Source organism: Aegilops tauschii, chromosome 2 (genome assembly GCF_002575655.3).
Source record: "Aegilops tauschii subsp. strangulata cultivar AL8/78 chromosome 2, Aet v6.0, whole genome shotgun sequence".
Classification (NCBI taxonomy): Eukaryota; Viridiplantae; Streptophyta; class Magnoliopsida; order Poales; family Poaceae; genus Aegilops; species Aegilops tauschii.
This window is the reverse complement of record NC_053036.3, coordinates 10,769,131-10,789,456: the sequence shown is the minus strand read 5'-3', so window position 1 is coordinate 10,789,456 and position 20,326 is coordinate 10,769,131.

The window sequence follows — 20,326 nt, the reverse complement described above, 5'->3', positions numbered from 1 at the left end:
CTTTTATTTGAAAATGGTTATTCAAGTAGTTGAAAAATGTTAAATGTGTATACAAAAAATGTTGGGCATGTATTAAAAAATGTTAATCTTTTATTTGAAAATGGTTAGTCAACCATTTTAGATAAAAATTAAAATGAATAGAAAAATGTTGACCATTTACTTAAAAAATGTTTATGTTTGAAAAATGTCAATGAAGCATTTGAAAAATGTACAAAAGCGTGTATAGAGAAAATGTTGACTATGTATTAAAATTTATTAAACATCTATTTAAAAAAAGGTAAACATGAATTATAAAAATAATAAATGTGTGTATAAGAAATGTTGACCATGTATTAAAGAAATGTTAAACTTATATTTCAAAAATGTTATTCATGTTTTAGAAAAATAACTATTAAACATATACCTAACATGTGTATAGAAAAACTATGAAAACCCGAAGGAAAAAAACAGATGAAAAATGAGAAAGAAACAAGTAAAACTGAAGAAAAATAAAAAGGAAAGAGAAAGCTAATTGTAAACCGAGAAAAAAAACCCGAAGGAAAACAAATAAAGAAGAAAGATAACAAGTAAAAAAATGGAGAAGGAAAGGAAGAAAACCCGGTTAAAACAATGAAAACTCGTAAAGCCAATTTAGACCCCGCTCTTCAAGTTGTTTGCACCCTAGTATAACATGGACTCGAGGATGGCTTATTGTAGTATGTAGTGTGCTAAAAGGGTCGGCCCTTTACTCTAGACACTCGACGGGAGAAAGCCAAGCCTGACTTGCTTAGAATGACCATGAACTCCACCAGTCACCGCTGTGATCTGTGTGTCCTTCGAAATCATCGGTAATTTGAATCTGGACTTCTTTTTGCTTATGTATCTCGTTAATTCTGAGTGCGGCGTTTCGGTGATCAGGCTCATCTGCACCCGGTCAGAAAAAAATCAAAACAAATAATAGAAAAATTCAAAAAATTCCAACCTTTTTTGGGTGGTAGATAATTTGATGCATGAGGTTTGCTCCAACTTTTAAATCATTTTGACATCTGAGCAGCTTTCAGCAAAAAAGACAAATCAGATAAGAACAGTTTGTGAACAGTAAACATTTCTACGGACCCTGAATTTGTCTTTTTTGCCGAGAGCTGCTCGGATTTCCAAATTATTTGAAAAATTTGAGCGAACCTCACGCATCAAATTATCTACCCCATGGGTCAAGGCCTAGGTCTGCCACTGTATGTATCCAGATTGCTTGTACATTTGCTCCTTTGGTTCTTCATAACCAGTGTGGCTTATTTTATGCTAGCTAGTTCAGTCTTTAAGCGAAAAGTGTTGCAAGTTGTGCCTTGATGTTGGTCTGCACTGTGCTGAAAAATGGAGAAGGATTTTCATCCGATGCAGCTTGGTCGGTTGACAAACTTAGTTTTGTTTCCTATTGGAAACAGTAGTCTCTGTGGAGAAATTAAGTGGCCTCTGACAAAAAAGTCTCGCAAGAGCTGTTTGCAAAACAGAAAAGTCTCCAGGGATGATTGACTGCGACAAGTGGGTGGGTGACACAAGAATTTTTGTGGAAATGTCCAAACATTTGACAAGGACAAGCCAACTATTCGAGCACCATGAAAAAATTGACTAGTATTTCTAGTATCCACAGTAGGTAATTAATTATTGTTACATGGCAAAATGCATGTATGTGCACCCTATTCTACCAAAGGTTGATACTGAAAATCGTTTTGGGCTTTTCCTGACGAACTTCAGTGAAGAAGCAGGGCACAACTCAGCGGCAAGGAAATGATATGCGCCATTTTAACTTGGTCAGTGATGATGAGAACCACAACTCCATGCGTCGGTAATCTTTCACGGCACATGTTTGTTTGTACATTTTCTCCTTTGGTTTCTTCAGAATCCAATCAGCCTGAATGTGGGTTATTTAGTGCATTCGTCAGAATGCTGAAAATGGAAAAGGAAAATAGTATGATGCAACATGGATGATCAACAACTTGGTTTTGTTTGCTATTTGAAACTAGGAGTTGTCTGCCTACATGAAATTGTTTCCGAGAACCCCCCCCCCCCCCCCCCCCCCCTGTCTTATCTGTTCTCTATAATGATAAGGATGAGAGGAATCACTAAAGCATCAGACATTCTGAATTTATTTTTCAAGAAATTTCGAGGAGGATGGGGCGGCATAGTGGAAGGTGTTGCGAGTCATCTACCCGGCCAGCCACTGCAGCAACAACTACGTTTTTTTTTTTTTGCGAAAACTTGTATTACTCAAAACTCAAGTGTTACAATCACGACGAATAATGTCGAGGACTTCCTCCGGGCCAGACCCAAGCCGTACAGCAGTTCTAACTTGGGATCTGCCAAAGTTGGTCATAGAGTGACTAGCAGTCAGTTTTAAGATCCTATTATGTTTGTGTCAAGCTGGTCATGAATTCTAATGCTGTTCTAGATTTCTGACCCATTTTCGGCCTTCAGAGATCACTGCACCCTCATTGGTTCATTTTATTTTTCTCACGTAAGTTTATATCCATGGGCACAAGTAGTAGAACTCACACTAGAGTTGATCTTAGATTGCAGAAAACAGAGGCTAATACTGTGTACTGTATTCTCAGTTGCTCCCACAATTTGCGTACTTGAAGTTAGACAGCAGAAAATAGTTGAAGTTAAGCGGTTACAGTATCTTATATCTTATATCTACTAATTGGAGGCACCAATGAAGCCTTCACGTTAATCAACATCATTAGAATTAATTAAGCTGTCAGATCTCAAATTTGCGGTTAGAATTAACTGAGCGAAAGACTATACCAGGACGTGACCTACGTGACAATAAATGAGACATGCAAATTGTACGTACAAAGGCAAAAGGAGACGTTTGTGGCCTGGACTCTTGAGTCCTAATGGAAAGACTATGTCTTGGACGTGACCCCTAAATTGTACGTGAAAAGTCAAAAGTGGAGATGGTTGCAATCTGGACACTTGAAGTCCAAATGATATTATTTTGTTTGCAAAGCGTCCTGCTTATATATAATACTCCCTCTGTTTCATAATGTAGTGACTATAGATTTTTTTTAAAGTCAAACCTTACAAACTTTGACCAAGTTTGTGAAGAAAAATATTTACATCTAGAATGCGAAACATATATCACTAGATTCGCTAATTTTTTTAATAATACATTTTTTTATTAATTTGCACAAATATTATGCTGAAAAAATAATTTTCAAAAATAATACACCGTCGGCCCGCTGCAGGCCGACTGGGCCTAGTCAGCCCACAACAGGCCGACTGGGCGTACTCGGCCAGTAGCAGGCCGACAGCTGGCCCGCCTGCCACTTGTCGCACGCGCATTGGGCAGGCCACGTCGCGGGGTGGGGAGAGGGAGCTGTCGGCGCGGCGGTCACGGGGTGAGCCCCTGTCAGCCTACTGCGGGCCGATCGGCCAGCTGCGGGCCGACAGGGTGCGGCCCCACCTGCAGCACGCCCGGCTCCCTGCGGCTCGAGCATATCTGTTCGCTATCCCACTCGAGCATATCTGTTCTTCCTCTGTTCTTTCTTTCTCCCTTCTGTACACGAAAATGCCTTCAATTTCTACACCTAAATGAGCCAGTTTTTTTGCGGATTTGGCACCGTGAATGGATTCAACTTAGTTAGGGCAGCCAAAAGAGTCCTCGATCTACTGATGGGGTAGCTCGTGGTGGTCGTGGTGAGCATTTTGGTAGCTCGTGGAGGTGAAGGTGGTGGTGGTGAAGTTGGGGCAGTGTGGTGGAGATGGTGGAGGTGAAGCTCGTCGTTCGTTGTTCTTCGTTGGAGGCGGAGCACCGGCAGTTTGGTGGCCGCCGTTCATTGTTCTTCGTTCGCACGCACGCTTCAAGGGTATATTTTAGCAAACATTTTATTTTTTCGTAGGTGCTCCGGTAGTATTTTTTAATATGTTTGGATGTGAAATAAAATAGGTGTGCGATTATTGTTATTTGCCCCGGTAGTATACGTAAATATATTTAGATGTCAACTAATTATTTGTGTAAAAATGTGTAGTTGCTCCGGTAATATTCCGTACTATATGTGGATGTGAAGTATTTAGGAGTGTCAGTATTTGGAGTAGCTCCGGTAAAATCCGTAACATAGGTAGTCAAATATTAAAATCTGTAAATATTTGTAGTTGCTCCGGCAAATATTTGTAATATACTTGTAGGTGTGTGAATTGTATTAGTTGCTCCGTTAATATTCTGTATACATATATAGACATGTCCAATATTTTTTAGTGAATTGTATTTCGTTGTTGAAAAAAATTGGTGAGCCGAGATGTCTGATGTAGTGAAGTTCAGATTTTACTATGGTCCTGGTACTGTCCAAACAACTGAGATGGGAGCAGATCTGAGTGAATTTACTCACATAGAGGTGCCAATGAGCGCACCTCAAACATGGTCTGTCAGTCAGTTGAAAGAATGGATTGCGGCAAGTTTAGGTCTTGATACTGAAACACACACCGTCGGTGTTCATGCATTATGGACACGGTCAAGTACAATAATTTACTTTTATTTGAGGCCGATAGAGCGAGACTCCGATTGGGTGCGGTGGTTACAAGGTTGTGAACGAAGGGGATGCAATCCTGTTGCTTTAGTGCTTCCCGTCGTGAAGGAGGTCACTGCACATGAAGGTGAGGGTGGCTACGATCCTGGTCATAGTAGTGTAGGGAGGCAGTTATCTATGTCAAATGCTGGAGATGATGGTTACGAATAAGGACAGAGCAGTCAGGTAGAAGGAGGAAATGCTTATGGTTATGAATCAGGGCAGAGTGGTCAGGTACAAGGAGGAAATGCCGATGGTGATTACAATGGCGAGGTGGACGCCGACGAGGTAGATGGGCACATGCAGGACCAGATGGAAGAAGAAGACACCGATGTTGAAAGGGGTCATGCCGATGATTCTGACGAGTCAGATGAAGAAGAAAATGCAGAGGAGGTCCCGAATCCTGCATCGTGGAATCATGACTTCTCATCTGCAATGACCGTGAATGATGGACATGATTCAGCCTGGCAATATCACCAGAACAATATTGCGACGAGTGCTATGTATCCGAACAAGCAAGCCCTGAAGGATGCAATAATTAATTGGGCAATGTCCACGCAAAGGGTTTTCACAGCTCAGGTGTCCAGTCAGAAATTCCTGACAATGGTATGCAAGAACGCAGATTGTCCCGCCAGGGTGCACGGCTTTCTCCCTAAGTATGGCACAAGTTGGGTGATAAGTGACTTAGTTAATCACACTTGTCTTATTCCCTGCATCCCTCAAGATCATGCCAACCTTTCATCCACGCTTATTGCTCGGTTGTTTTACTATGAGATAGTGCAGGGCAAAGCTATGGAAGTGAAGGCAGTCCGGACAAAAGTCTTCGCCAGGTTCAAGTACATAATTTCTTATGGCAAGGCTTGGAGGGCTAAGCATGCGGCGCTTGAGAGGAGATTTGGTTCTTATTTTGATGCATATGACTCTGTTGTCCACCTCCTCCACACCCTGCAGCAGCGGAATCCAGACACCTATATCGATATCCAAGACATGTTCATGCCAGAGTTCCCAACTGTGAGGGTGTTGCATCGTCTCTTCTTCTCTTTCGGTGTATGCATCGAAGCTTTCAGGCATTGCCGACCGGTGATATGTGTTGACGGTACTTTTCTCACAGGCAAGTACAAGGGTCAGATCCTGACAGCCATAGGTCAAGACGGCCAAAATCAAGTCGTCCCACTGGCATTTGCTTTTGTGGAGAGTGAGAACATTGAAAGTTGGACATGGTTCTTCAGGCAGTTGAAAATATCAGTTGTGAAGGAGAAGCCCAATGTGTGCATCCTTCATGACAGGCATGCAGGTATACTCAGTGCGATAAGGGCACTAACAAACCCAGGCCCTGAGGAACAAGTTCCATGGCAGGACTTGCAGAGCCGTTGGTGCATCCGCCATCTGGGGGCTAATTTCCTCTCGCAATTTAGAAATAAGAACCTGATGAATCTGTTCAAAAAACTCTGCAAGTAGAACCAGTTATGGAAGTACAATTTGATACGCGACAGACTTAATGTGTGCACGCAGAGACACGTGAGGGACAGGAAAGCTGCAAGAGATGCAGCGGTGAGGGCACATGTTGAAGCAGTAGCTGCACAGTTGGCAACAGGAACAGCGGCCGTGGAGGAGGAGCCTGTTGGGCTATGTGACCTGCCAGGCTTTGACCCACCTGGTACTAGGAGAAGGCTCGGGAGGTCGATTAAAACCTTCGAGCAGTGGATAGAGCATGAGCCTCTGGAGAGGTGGTCTTTGCTACATGACACACATGGAGCAAGGTACGGTGTCATGACAACGAACCTCGCGGAAACATACAACTTTGTCCTCAGAGGAAACCGGGCATTGCCACTTACAGCCATCGTTGAGGGTATTTTCTATGGCACCGTCAAGTATTTCAGAGATAGACGTCAAAAAGCAGAGCAACATATCTTAAACAACCCAAATACACGGTACTGTGAAAGAGTCACGAAGTACATGGACAACAAGATGCAAAAAGCTAGGTCACACACTGTAGTCGCCATCAGTAATCAAGAAAGAAGGTTTGAGGTCCACTTAGCCAACAACAAATTCGGATGTGCAAATGAGTTGAGGACGCATTAGGTGAAAATTGGTAATGAAGCCTGGCCAACATGTGAGTGCACATGCAACAAACCGAATTGCTTCACCTACCTTGCTCACATGTACTTGCTGCTTGCGGGCAGCTTGGAATGGACGCAATATCGTTTGTGTCTCCATTTTTTCTGAAAGAGTCTGTCCTCAATACCTGGACAGGTGAGCTGATGGGTTTTCGATCAATGGGTAATTTCAACAGCGTCAACCCCGCTGAAAGGCGTTACATTCCAAACCCAGAGCATATGCGTACAAGTAGAGGCAGACGGCAGTGTCAGCGCATCCGAAATGATATGGATGAATCTGAAGCAGGAGGTCCGACTAGGCAATGCATTCTATGCAATGAATTTGGCCATAGGGACACTAATTGTCCCACTTTCGTCACTGGGCGTGGACGAGGCAACCGGGGAAGAAGAGGAGGTAGAGGCAGTAGAGGAGTAAGGGCGAGAGGAAGAAGCTAAGCTAGCAGTAGTATGTTCTGAATTTTTATTAAGTGTGGCACTATGTTCTGAATTTGTATTAAGTGTGGCACTATGTTCTGAATTTTTATTAAGTGTGGCACTATGTTCTGAATTTGTATTAAGTGTGGCACTATGTTCTGAATTTGTATTAAGTGTGGCACTATGTTCTGAATTTGTATTAAGTGTGGCACTATGTTCTGAATTTGTATTAAGTGTGACACTATGTTCTGAATTTTTATTAAGTGTGACACTATGTTCTAAATTTTTATTAAGTGTGACACTATGTTCTGAATTTGTATGCATGCGGCGCTTGAGAGGAGATTTGTATTAAGTGTGACACTATGTTCTGAATTTTTTATGTGCAGGAATGTCGGGATTGTGGTTGCTGAATGGGGACATTGATAGGGGTCATCGTGATGCGATATGGTATGAGCGCAAGCTTGAGCCTCTTGTCACTCGCACTCCTAAGGAAAACTGGATGATACACCAAGGATGGCTTCAGCGGTACGTGCTTTATTAATTTGCACACTGACATGCATATTAATGGGAGACACTAACTAAAATGTTCTCTAATGAAGGTTGAAATGGGCCGGCCTTTTACCTTTCGCGCGTCTGGTTGAGTCTATCCCGGGTGAGAAATGCCTCGCCATCGACGGGTCCTTGCTGAGCTGCTTAGTGGACCGTTGGAGGCCAGAGACCCACACGTTTCACTTCAGATGGGGAGAGATGGCTCCTACTCTGGAGGATGTGTCACTTTTGCTCGGACTACCATTGGCAGGTCATGCCGTAGGACCGTTGGACGCACCGGCTGGTTGGGAGCGAGCTCTTACACAACGTTTTCATGGTGTTTTTCCGGATGCTCCGGATCCGGTATGGGAGCATCACGGACCTAAGTATGAGTGGTTGCTCAATTTCTGGGTAATTTCCCCTATCTCTTATCTTCAAGTTATCGTGCATACGATTTTACAGAAAATAACTGCGGCTTACTAAAACTTTCTCTTTGCTTAATGCAGATCCAGAACTTCCGGGCGCCGTTGACTGCGGAACAGATCACTCGAAGCCTGGAGGCCTACTTAATGTGTCTTTTCGGCAAGGTGATGTTCACAGAGAACCATGTCACCACTATTAGCGTGCTCTACATCCCTATGGAACTCGAGATAGCGAGCGCTCAGACGGCTGATCAGATCAGACAGAGGAGTTGGGGTTCGGCGGTCTTGGCGGCTACATACCGAGGTATGTGCAACGGTTGCCAGCTTACATCGAGAAAGCCAGCCCTTCTTGGATGCCCTCTATTCCTACAGCTGTGGTCATGGGAGAGGTTCTCTATGTAGGGGAACGTAGCAGAAAACAAAAATTTTCCGACCTACGCACCAGCCCAGGACCACTGTGGAGACTGCATACATGGTTTGATCTTTTTCGTTACCGACTCGTAGCGCAGCGGGAAGTAGAGTCGATGACGATCGGCGGTGCAGATCCCCGCAGCTAGGATTTACAACCTCCTAACCGCGAGGATGTATACCCTCATCTGCTCCTCAGACAGCCCTCCAGGAGGCGGTCGAACAGCCCCCCGGACGGTGTCGCGGACAGCCCTTCGGGAGGACCTTCGAAACTCGAACGGTCACTCGGACAGCCCTTCGGGAGGACCTTCGAAACTCGGACGGTCACATGGACAGCCCTTCGGGAGGCACTCACGAACTAAGACCGAAACTACGATCTCTCTACAGAGTTGCACACATACGGTGTCATCTATCCGGCAGGGCTTCGCCGTCCAGAACTAGTTCCTGCCGGAACCCAGACAGCCTTACGGCTCTACGAAACTCTTTTCGTGGGAGGGAGAGAAGAAGCCAGATAATGCATGGCATGTGTATGAGAGCAAGGGATGAGTGTGGAGGGCTGCCCCTCCACCTCTATTTATAGGAAATCCCAAGGGGGTAGGGTAGTTTCACAAAAAACCCAAAATGCACATGAATGAAGTCCTTCCACAAGGACCTAGGAGTGAAACCAAGGAACAAGAGGGTCCCCAAGGGGGGATACCCCATGTGGCCGGCCACACCCCCATGAGGGGCCCAAAATATGGCTCCTATCCATCCATGTCATCCCCAAGATCTTTTGGAGCAAAGCCCCAAAAGGTGGCTTTCCATAAAGTAACCATAAAGCTGATTTTCACTATTCACGACGACATTTTTCAGCGTCTGATCGAACTAAAAATATTTATGTGGGCTAAGAACATTTCCAGTACCCACTAAAATGATTTTCAATGCGTTCCGAAACAATTCCGGTTTTAGTGATTTTCATCTGCGAAACGCATCTGAAGTGGCTCCGGCAGCTCCGGAACATTTCCGGGTTTTATCTCAGAAAATTCCAAAAAGCTTCCAGAATGATTCTGGCATCCTCCAAGAATTATCAGGCATGTGCCGAAACCAATTTGACTTAATGGTGTATCCCGAAACAACTTTTCGGTATCATCGAAACTTATCCGATGACCTCTCTCTGCGGTACGATTCCGCTGTCCGAAACTTTTCGGTGTCCGAAACTTTTTCGGTGATTTTCTCTCAGACTCCCTGTCTAGTATTCAGCAGATAGATGACCCTTAAGCGTGTGACCCTATAGGTTCGGTGAAGTATAGACATGACCCGGAACCCCTTCCAATCAATGATCAACATCGGAGCCGTGGAAACCCATATTGACCCCTATACCCACACGAATAAATATTCGAGTGAACCTCCAGTTGCCGTGTGCTATTCCTGTTGCTTCGCGATATGTTACAAATACCCGAGGTGAGACATGTTGGCATTCCCGTGGATCAACAACTTGTCCACTATGCTAGTTACCTCGTTACCGGTATTGTTCTCTTTTCTCGTTATCGTGTTCCGGCATCCCCGTGATCAAATCACAAAGTGTCTGGCCAGACGATGATGGATACCGTAACACCGAGAGGGCCCAGAGATATCTCTCCATCGTCGGAGGAGCAAATCCCAATCTTGAGCTATCAAGTTACTTGACACACTTTTCCATGAACCCGTAAGCCGCCGTAATAGCCACCCATTTACGGATGACGTTTAACAAACCCCAAAGTTCATGAAGCAAGCATGAAGAAACTCGATACTCTCATGGTCTAAGGAATCATGCAAACGTTAACCTTCTCTGTGTTATGAACCAATAAACTTGTGACGAATGAATCTCATAGCATAACATCATGCCGGGTCGATTCAACACAAATGTTCTCTTAACATTATGCCCTCAAGGTTGCTGACATAGACATGCCCATGATCAGGAAAACATAACCATCATGCAACACTTGAGCTAGTCTTAGAGGCCAGACTAGGAATACATTTTACCGTTTATTATTCCACACGTGCATATGAGTCTTCCTCCGAGCCTCGTGGTTATTGCAGACTCGAGAACCATAGCAGTTATAGCATGGAACATAAACATAATTATGAACTCGGAGATAAATAATATCATTTATTATTGCCTCTAGGGCATATCTCCTACAGACTCCCACTTGCACTAGAGTCAATAATCTAGTTAATGCTAATGCACTTTACACCTGTGGCACACCGGTGTAAATATGCTTCGCTTGTGGTATAGCCTGATGTCCAACGGATCTTACGACTTCAGTTCCGTGTGTATCTTTGCATGTCCTCGCGTTTTCACGTTTTCACAAAATTCATATTTTGTGTGGACTTGGCTTTGTATGTATGTGAATCACAGGTCGAACCTGGATTCCTCAGACTGAGTTATGGAGCAACTACCTGCAGTAGTGTCCCATTGTCAAAAGCCATCTTGGAACTATACTAAGTTCATGAATGAACTATATGATTCAACATCTTATTTGTCGCTTCTAAAGCGTCAACATACTTAGCCCTTGTTATAGAATTCGCCACAGTAACTAGTTTGAACAAATTCCAACTAACTGTGCCACCACATTGTGTGTTACACAAAACCCTTAACTTAAATCGAAAATCGCACGGTGAAAAGATGAAGACTATCGATGTAACATTTTACAACGAACTCTTCATGATCTCCGCTTGCAAGAAAACATATCATCAGTACTTACTCTAGTACTCAATGACATCTTTCACTGTTGTCCCACGATCAGTACTTTGATCACTTTAGTATCCATACTCGCAACACCTTGGGAGTATCGGACATATCTGGTTGTTTTACATACCATGGAATACATGATTAATCCAAACACAAAAGTGTGTGGAATCTGCATCATGTATTTTACTCATCAGTGTTTTGGGACATCGAGTCTTGCAAAAACTCCTTCCATGTGACTTTGGCAAGAATCACTCCTTGGCGTTTTAAATGCTAAAAGGTTTTAGCATCTTGTCAATATGTATTCATTGCTTAGCCCCATTAGGTAAATCTATCTCCATAGATCATCATGCCTAATATTGAGGCTATTTAGCCTAAGCACTTCATCGAAAAACTATTTTCAAATGAAGTCCTAATTCGTGTCAAGAAATTTATTTCCAATTACCAATGTGCCAAGCACATAAGGTTTTTAGAAATATTATTACGCTCCCACTTACTTTCTTGAATTACAAGCATCTTCGTTACCCATTGATGAAGTCAAAACCCCTTTGACCATTTCATCAAAACACGAAGATTCCAACTCCATTTTGCTCTCTTCTGTCCATTGCTGGAACTCTGAAGTTTGCATACCTACTAGCATCCTCTGGATCGACAAATTACTTTGGACTGTATCATATACAAGTCCTAGCTTTCATTTCCATCAGATGGAAATCCTTTTATCATCCATGTTTCATATCTCATGATTGAAATATGTATTAATTGCTAGTTCAACCCGAACCGACTTTAAGCATCGCTACGATGAAAACAACCTCATCGTAGTCAACTCTTGAACTTGTTATTTCAACAAGTCGAGCTTTATGGATAAAACATTTTTATCCATATCAGTTTTAAGTTCCATAAATATTCGTTAGACTCTAAGTCTTCCGAATGGTGTATCAAGGTTTTAATCTTGAATCACTTATATGGAAACTAACTTGGGTTGTATTGGCATTTAGCCAATTCCGGAGTCAGGGCCCATCAACGCTTCCTTGTGTATCGTAGGTATAATGTTGTCTAACAACAATATCTCGTTTGCGCACCTGAGAGGTTTGCACGAGCCTTGCCTACGTGGTTCAGCTGCAAGTTCGACCGAAGTTCATACATTTTATTGTAGAGACTTCCGTATCAGTCGCAGTAGGAAACTCTGGAATTACTTCCAAGGTCTCTTTCCTTTGATCTGATGACTTAGATACTGTTTATCTCGTCGAGTTGCACTATTCTCCCACTCACCTTTTTGAAAGAACCATTCTCTTTAAAAGCACACCGTTTCGCGGCAAAACTATTTGCCTCGGTATAGTGAGGGAGGAATACCCAACATTTTGGTATAACCTACAAAGTAGCACTTGTCTGATTTGGAATAGGTTTGTAACCTTTTACACAAGCCCCATATTCCAAATGTTAAGAAAAGATATAACATGGTTGGGCGTACCATACCATGGCTTCATTTCAACAGACCCGATGTAGCTCTTTTCAGTGTAAAAGCCGCAGTCTCTAAAGCATCACCTTAAAAAGGATAATGGCAAATTTATTTATGTCATCTTTGACCTTACCATGTCATAAATGGTTAGATTACATCTCCACGGACTTTTCACTTGCTGTGGTGTTCCGGGAGGTGCAAGTTATGAAACCCCTTTCACAACTCATCAAACATTCGCTAAACATGTAACTCAAATATTCCTTTGTGCAATCAAATTGCAGAAACATAATTTTCTTGTTACAATAACTTCTACTTCATTTTTGAAAACCTTTCGAATGATTTCAAAAGATCCAGACTTACGTCTCATCAAGTAAATATCCATATATCTACTTGAGTCATTTCTGAAGATAAATAAATCCACCACTAACAACACTTATCGGACTACACACATCAAATGTATGATCACTAATAAGTTTGTTGTTCGTTCCTTATTGCCTGTGAACGGTATTTTAGTCACTTCACTTTTCGGAGGAAAGTTGCAAGTGTCAGATGATTCAAAATCAAAAAGACTTCAAAATCCATCATAATGGAATTTTCCATGCGGGTTTCTCCAATGTGACCAAATGTAGTGCCACACTTGTGTGGTATTCTTTTAGTCTTGCGACATTTAGCGTCAGTGTTATGGATGTATCATATTACCCTCAATATTCATAACATACGTCCCATCTTGGATGGAAGCATGGCCCTTCATGTTATTCATAATACTTAACAACAATTGTTGTTTTTATGAACAACTCTTTTGCAACAAACATTGTGCAATGGGCTAGAGTGTATGAAACTCTAAAATGAATTATGAAAGTAAACCCAGAGGTATTGTATTATTATCAATATTCATAACATACATCTCATTCATAATGAAAGTATGGCCCTTGTGTTATTCATAACATCGAACATAAAAGGTTCTCTTATGAACAACCTTCTTGCAAGATACCTTATGCAATGGGCTAGAGTTTGTAAAACTCTAAATGAATTATGAAAATAAATACAGACGGCAATACACCGATGGAAGGTATAGTAACATTTACTATGTTCCCTGTGTATACCTTAACCTCATTTCTGGCTAGTCTTTTTAGGCCACAGTAGCTCTTACAGTGATTCGCAATTGAATGCAATCGAGCGGGTATCTTTGTGATTAACTCACAATACCCAAGAATTAGTGATTAACATGTTTAACCATAATTCCCAAGAACTATATCTTTGACTAGCCTACTATACAACAAAAACTTGTATGACATTCATACATGAGCTGGATATTCCAGTCATCTTTCTTTCTGCCTTTTTACTTCTAACAGTTTAACTTTTAGTATTTCTCCTACTCGCAAAAGAAGCACCCAACTTAAGAGTGGCGTTAGCCCCGGACTTCCTAGGCGTGTAAGTCATACTAACACCCTTTGGACACTTCCTTTCTCTTTAAGTTGTTGTTTTATTCACCTTTCATTATATGACAGGCGTTCTTCTGGATCCCTTTCCCAACAGTCAAATGCATAGTAAACACTTTTACTAATACTTGCAAACAAACATTGCTTTGTTTGTATCTGAAAATAATTTTCAGTTCCATGAATATCATATAACTATCCCAACTTTCGAAGTTTGGGTTTCATGGAAGCAAACATATTGCACTTGACTAAAACGGAATTATAGCTTTTGGATCGAAGGATGAGAGTCACATGATCCATAGCTTTAGCGGGAGGATATGGAAAGCATGCGATAGGACAAAGTCCTTCTCGGCACTTTTGAGGACAATCCTCATATTACGTTACCAATCGTAAAGTTTTAACCAGATATTTAACAGTTATTCAATTTTAATAGGGAAGGTGGAAACGCGAGCCATTATTCTACAACTATTTTGCAAGAAACACTTAGACAGTGTTCATAATTAATTGCACTGAGAATTAAACATGTTAATTCAACAGTGCGCTCCCACTCAAATCAATATCTCTCACAATTAATTTTGAGTGATACAAGATCCGGACTTCAATTCATCGCCATAGAATCATCATCTCATAACGGGAATTTTAATCGGTAGGCCAACTTGCCGATCACATCTCTATGTGACTCTTGCTCATCTTTCGATGCGTGTGTTCCGAGCTCAGGACGATCCTGCCATGAACGTCAAGACAACCAAGTGATCTTGCTGCGAGGTCTGACCTCACCCGCCTCACACTTCTCTAATCGTTCGTACCCATGCATCCATGGCGCACCCCGAAAAGATAGGTGCCGTGACGGTGCTACACTTGGGAGAACACTAACTACTTGATATTTTAAGTGAGAGATCACCCTAATAAAAGCGACTACCGCGCAATCAAGAAGGGTGCATCATAAGGGATAAACATCTCAGGCAATTCATAATAGCATGATATGGTATAGCCCTTTCTGACGGAGAAGTATTTCATTTCTTCGTCTTCGGCATTCGCGTCGGTGGTCACCTTCACGAAGATTGCCACCACCTTGTCGATGCACCAGATAATATTGCTATCTCTATAGCTAACAAAATAATGCATTACAACAAGGTTGACACGCAGGTCATTAAAATGCAATCATATGGCTCCAGCCATCATGCCGAATCATGACACGCAGGTCATGTTAATCAAATTACATCATATAGTCATCTCATACATAATCGAATTAGTATGAGCACTGCTATACCACATCACATGCACATCCTGAAAAACCAAGTTAGACGCCTCTAATAGGTTTATGCAAAATTTTATTTTACGTGGCTTCTAAGGTTTTGACTTAAACCGCAGCTACCAATGTTTTATCATCAAGTATGATTATTCAGGTTGCTAGATTAACATCTCGGGGTGTATGAAACATGGGATAATTAAATCTCAAGCCCCATACTAAACTTCGTCATACGCATGACCCCCGTGCAGATCATATCTGCAATGCCCTTTCATCTGCGAATTTCATCTTTCATTTGACTACGGCAGAACCCAAAGAACTGATAGCACTTCCATGATCAATCAGGATCACGGATTGCCAGAACTTTGTCAAATTCCACCATGCTGTCTCGAGATTGAGCAAACGCAAATTCTAGGGAAGAAACAAGAACCTCGGGTAACAGATTTCATCTGTCACCCGCATAAATAATTTTTAGCAATAGATCTCATCTACTACCTAATTATATTATGCAATACCCATACATCTCCATGTATTCTAGATCGAAACCTGCATCTACGCATAGCACGGCTCTTGATGCCACTGTAGGGGAACGCAGCAGAAAACAAAAAATTTCCGACCTACGCACCAGCCCAGGACCACTATGGAGACTGCATACATGGTTTGATCTTTTTCGTTACCGACTCGTAGCACAGCGGGAAGTAGAGTCGATGACGATCGGCGGTGCAGATCCCCGCAGCTAGGATTTACAACCTCCCAACCGCGAGGATGTATACCCTCATATGCTCCTCAGACAGCCCTCCAGGAGGCGGTCAAACAGCCCCCCGGACGGTGTCGCGGACAGCCCTTCGGGAGGACCTTCGAAACTCGAACGGTCACTCGGACAGCCCTTCGGGAGGACCTTCGAAACTCGGACGGTCACACGGACAGCCCTTCGGGAGGCACTCACGAACTAAGACCGAAACTACGATCTCTCTACAGAGTTGCACACATACGGTGTCATCTATCCGGCAGGGCTTCGCCGTCCAGAACTAGTTCCTGCCGGAACCCAGACAGCCTTACGGCTCTACGAAACTCTTTTCGTGGGAGGGAGAGAAGAAGCCAGATAATGCATGGCATGTGTATGAGAGCAAGGGATGAGTGTGGAGGGCTGCCCCTCCACCTCTATTTATAGGAAATCCCAAGGGGGTAGGGTAGTTTCACAAAAAACCCAAAATGCACATGAATGAAGTCCTTCCACAAGGACCTAGGAGTGAAACCAAGGAACAAGAGGGTCCCCAAGGGGGGATACCCCATGTGGCCGGCCACACCCCCATGAGGGGCCCAAAATATGGCTCCTATCCATCCATGTCATCCCCAAGATCTTTTGGAGCAAAGCCCCAAAAGGTGGCTTTCCATAAAGTAACCATAAAGCTGATTTTCACTATTCACGACGACATTTTTCAGCGTCTGATCGAACTAAAAATATTTATGTGGGCTAAGAACATTTCAAGTACCCACTAAAATGATTTTCAACGCGTTCCGAAACAATTCCGGTTTTAGTGATTTTCATCTGCGAAACGCATCTGAAGTGGCTCCGGCAGCTCCGGAACATTTCCGGGTTTTATCTCAGAAAATTCCAAAAAGCTTCCAGAATGATTCTGGCATCCTCCAAGAATTATCAGGCATGTGCCGAAACCAATTTGACTTAATGGTGTATCCCGAAACAACTTTTCGGTATCATCGAAACTTATCCGATGACCTCTCTCTGCGGTACGATTCCGCTGTCCGAAACTTTTCGGTGTCCGAAACTTTTTCGGTGATTTTCTCTCAGACTCCCTGTCTAGTATTCAGCAGATAGATGACCCTTAAGCGTGTGACCCTATAGGTTCGGTGAAGTATAGACATGACCCGGAACCCCTTCCAATCAATGATCAACATCGGAGCCGTGGACACCCATATTGACCCCTATACCCACACGAATAAATATTCGAGTGAACCTCCAGTTGCCGTGTGCTATTCCTGTTGCTTCGCGATATGTTACAAATACCCGAGGTGAGACATGTTGGCATTCCCGTGGATCAACAACTTGTCCACTATGCTAGTTACCTCGTTACCGGTATTGTTCTCTTTTCTCGTTATCGTGTTCCGGCATCCCCGTGATCAAATCACGAAGTGTCTGGCCAGACGATGATGGATACCGTAACACCGAGAGGGCCCAGAGATATCTCTCCATCGTCGGAGGAGCAAATCCCAATCTTGAGCTATCAAGTTACTTGACACACTTTTCCATGAACCCGTAAGCCGCCGTAATAGCCACCCATTTACGGATGACGTTTAACAAACCCCAAAGTTCATGAAGCAAGCATGAAGAAACTCGATACTCTCATGGTCTAAGGAATCATGCAAACGTTAACCATCTCTGTGTTATGAACCAATAAACTTGTGACGAATGAATCTCATAGCATAACATCATGCCGGGTCGATTCAACACAAATGTTCTTTTAACATTATGCCCTCAAGGTTGCTGACATAGACATGCCCATGATCAGGAAAACATAACCATCATGCAACACTTGAGCTAGTCTTAGAGGCCAGACTAGGAATACATTTTACCGTTTATTATTCCACACGTGCATATGAGTCTTCCTCCGAGCCTCGTGGTTATTGCAGACTCGAGAACCATAGCAGTTATAGCATGGAACATAAACATAATTATGAACTTGGAGATAAATAATATCATTTATTATTGCCTCTAGGGCATATCTCCTACACTCTATAGGGCGACCAGATGTATGTGTTCGTGAGCCTATAGACGCCATGTTTGATGTTGACGGCATCGACATGCCTACTTTCGGTCTGTGTTGGACACGTCGCGAGGTATGCACCGTGTTGTAGTTTAATGCAACTTTTTTCTGCACAAGAGATAGTTCAATGCTAGCGGCTACTAACTTTTGTTTTCTGCAGAGACGCTTTGCTAGTGATCAGACCAGGAAGGCATACACAGCATTGAACGAGCAGTTCGATGCATACACCGGGGTCATCTGGCAGCCCTACACGGAAGCAGATACAAGCGAGATACCCTGATGGTATGTCTGTGCTATGCACAAGGGACCGAGATTACTGGATGACAAAATCAAAGATCATCTTCGATGTCTTCGTCGAGGAGATGGCACAACAGAGGGTTATGAGGCAATTTGGTCTTCTGCAGTTGGAGCTGCCTCCCCCTATAGAGCACCCGGTGCCAGCACACATCCACAGGTATTAACCAGTTTTTCAATGTTGCATTATCTTTCATAGTACTCCATTCGAAGCTTTAGGTAATTGTTGAACACACACCACAATTTTAGGACGACAAGGAAGGGCATGACCAGGACAACTGCTGACTGGCTAGTTAGACTAGAGCCGTATGTTATAGAATGGGAGACAGCAAACACACATCTATGGCACGAGAATCACCATTTTGATCTCAATAAATTCAATCTCTATTTGCGGCGCTACATGACCGGAACACGGTTACGCATCGTTGAGCACTCCCACCCAGAGGAGATACCGGATCCTACTCCGTCGGATATGTACCCGAGCTATGACACTTCGGGCTCTAGGCAGTACGCGGTAAGATATATTTTCTTTAAGTAATGTTGTCACATACTTTGATGTGCAAGAGACAGACATTATTAATCATCATGGAAATTTGCAGGCTACCTTGACACACGAACTCTACGAAGACGTGACCACCTTTGGACCATCACTGTCGTCTAGACCTCTTCTTCAGCACCGTCCAGTGCTACAGCCCTTCTTGGAAAGAATTCAGAATAAGATATGGACTGTGTACGAGGCTATCACGTGCACCCGGAGAACCGACGTTGTTCAGCACCAGCAGCAGCAGCCGCGTCACTCCACGCACCGACATCAACCACGTCCACGTCTAGCACATCAGCCGACAACAAGGCCACCCCGTCCTGACCAACCTCGCAGTTCAACATGGCAGCAACCACATCACTATGGTCCCACGTCGAGCTTCGTGTTTTCTCCACAGCCACAGCAGCACGGTCCCTCGTCGAGCTTCGTGTTTTCTCCACAGCCACAGTAGCACGGTCCCTCGTCCAGCTTCGTGTTTGAGCCAGACCAGCCATCACATCCAGCAGGTATGTGTCTTCATATTTATTGTTTTCAATATTAATTGACGCGACCTCATTCTTCATGATGAAACGTTCCATCGCGCAGGAGCATACGGATATCAGGCATCTATGTCGGCATCACATGATACATGGGGGAGTGATCAACATCCCGAGGGGAACATACATGCTCAGATGTCGCAGCACACCCAGTGGATGAACATGTTTTCGACTCCTCCACCAGGCCCCACACAGGATACACAACATTACCAGGAAGAGTCTGAGATTCCTCCTCGTCACATTAGGCCACCCGACAGGTGGGGATGGTCGCCGCTTCCTGATCTGCCTCCTCGCCAGGCCAGACGTCGTCACTGACGCTTCTATCTATCCGTACAGACATTACCATCTATTTCTATGTGAGACTTATGTCTATTCTATGTATGAGACAAATGACTATGTACTTATGTATGAGACATATGCCTACTCTATTTTAGTACTCTGTTATCTGAACTACAAGATCATATTTAGATAGAACATAATGCTCATACAACAAGACATTACAAACAACTAGATAGAACTACATCTAAATTAAACGGTACGTACGACTGAACTTGCAACATACAGCATAAAAACTACATGAAGACATCATCGTCATTCTCGATCATTGCAGAACTAGTAGAAAACTGGGCTTTGGTCACAGGGCAATATTCACATTAGTCCTGGTTCAGTCACGAACCGGGACTAATGTGAGCATTGGTCCCGGTTCGTGCGGCCAGGGGCCTGCCGGGCCTCGTGGGGGCATTGGTCCCGGTTCGTTCGGACCCTTTGGTCCCGGTTGGTGGGACAAACCGGGACCAATGGGCCACGCTCCTAGCCCACCACCCTTTAGTCCCGGTTCCTACCACAAACCGGGACTAAAGGGCTGGTCCTAGTTGCGGCCAGTGTTTAGTGCCA